Raw genomic sequence first — 2,331 nt, forward strand, 5'->3', positions numbered from 1 at the left:
TTGAGATAATCAATTCTTTAGCTATTGATGATTTCCTATTATAAGTAATGACAAGATTTTTTTATATGGAAACCCTAAAATTAAAGTGATATATACATACATACATATATATATATTTATCTTGTTAGTTTGTTTATTAAATAAGCATGAATAACAAATATAAGGACAAAGAAATTAATTGTTTTTATGATAAAGTAAAATATCAATGGTTGTCTTAGAGCCTTGATGATGACATTGAGCGCACATTAAGCGAGGCAAAGCGCTCGACGCGTTCTGAGCCTCGCTTCAGCGCTTCAGGGCTTAAGCGCGCCTTTGATAACATTGCGGTTTACCCCTATCTCATAGAGATGGAGAAGTTTTCGATATACCACGGTTAAAATAAGGCACACCAAACAGTCTGAAAAAGGGAATACAAATATCGGAGCAAGAACAACAACAAATCAACACAAAATGGGGGAGTGTTAAGCAACAAACAGGGGAAAGAACAAACACAAAAGCAAGATAATGCAATAATTAGAACACAAAAACCACTCGTGAAAGTAAAAATCGAAGAACAAAAATAGTGTTAATACTATGACTAAGAAGAAAAGTCAAAGTATGACCACCAAGCCTATCACGTAGGGAAACGAGAGAACACTCACTACCAACTAACCTTCTACCTAATACGCGACCTCTAAACTCTCCTATCTAAGGTCATGTCTTCAGTAAGATCAAGATGCGTCATATCCTATATAATCACTTCCCTCTAATACTTCTTTGGCATACCTCTACTTCTCTTGGCGTCCGCCACTGCCAATTGCTCACACCTCCTCCTTGGGGCAAATCATCTCAGTGTCGCTTCACACATCTTGTCCAGCATGGAGGCTACCCCTACCATGTCCCAAATATCTTCATTCCAAATCTTATCTCTCCTGGTATGTCCACATATGGACTTGGGCAATCCTCCCCTTATAAGCTAGCTTGGGGTTGAGTTAGGCCAAATGACGTAAATTTCCACAAGTGATGTTGATAAATAGATGATGTACCACGGATTTACGGTACTTGTAATACATTAAACTTGAAGTTTTGCATGTTTGTAAATACTTGTTAGTAGATTTGATGGTATTTTATTCTATGTTTTGTAAGAAAATAAGTTTTGGCTGTTCAGGTTGAAGATTGCAGTGAAGCAGCAGGTTTTTGGAGTCCTACGAGTTGACCTACAAGTCGTAGACTTTTCTACAATCCGTAGCAGTGATTTGTAGAAAAGGACTACATATTTTTAAGCTAAGCATGGAATCACGATAGAGGACTACGAGTCCTAGCAAATTTTACGAGCTTTAGGTCCAAGTCGTAGAAAAGATTATAGATTTTGGGTTCTAGTAGTACGACTACAATCAACCAAGACAGATCATGCAAAGTTCTACGAGCCGTAAAATGTGTCCATAGAAAGAGTCTAGAGATATATTGAGAATGTTATTTTTCACGAGATGTGTCTATGATCTGTAGAAACACCTACGAGCCGTGGAAAGTGATTCGTAGAAAGGAATGTCGAATTTTACTTTTTCTATGTTTATTTTATTTAGGATTAGATTTCTATAAATAGTCGTGTTTTATTTATTTTATTAAGTTCGTACAGTTTGGAGTTTTTGTTCTAAATATTAATTTATGAAACACTTTTTTCATTTTGATTCTTGAATCGTTAGTTTATATTTCATCGTTTGTTCATCAATTCAAGATTCTGGAACTGAATTACTCTAATTGTAAGTGTAATGACCCGGGAGGTCATTTTTGGAAACTTTGAACTATTGATTTAACTAAGGTTAATTAATTAGCGGGAAAATTTTAAATAATTAATTTAGTTGGTGGTTAATCGACTGAATCCATGATTTATTTAATACTCTTTACCACTTCTCCCATATAATTAAATTAAGTTAGCGGGATTTATCACTTTTAATACTTAATTACTATTAGAAAAACAGGGAGAAAAGGTCTAGCGAAAACTTACCTGCCCGTCGCACAAGTGCCGCCATTCAGGTAACCATTCCAATTTTATGTTGTTGCAATTGTGATTTCTTTTCTATTTAATGACGAGGCTTCCCGTGAATCTATCAATAACAAAAAGAAATTATTGGTCATTAGTTAGTAATCATTGGCAAAGCAAAGATACTGCATAATTGGATGTTTTGTATTCCGTTTTGTTAAGGTTACAGGTGGTGAAATTATTGGTTTTAATTTTAAAATTTTCAAGTGGTTATTACCTTATAAATTGAAGTTTGAATATATGGATATATGTTATTAAATATTAAGTGCATTTTATTATATGAACACCATTAATTGGTAAATTTAGGCTTA

The sequence above is a fragment of the Solanum tuberosum genome, unplaced genomic scaffold (genome assembly GCF_000226075.1).
Source record: "Solanum tuberosum cultivar DM 1-3 516 R44 unplaced genomic scaffold, SolTub_3.0 scf00220, whole genome shotgun sequence".
Classification (NCBI taxonomy): Eukaryota; Viridiplantae; Streptophyta; class Magnoliopsida; order Solanales; family Solanaceae; genus Solanum; species Solanum tuberosum.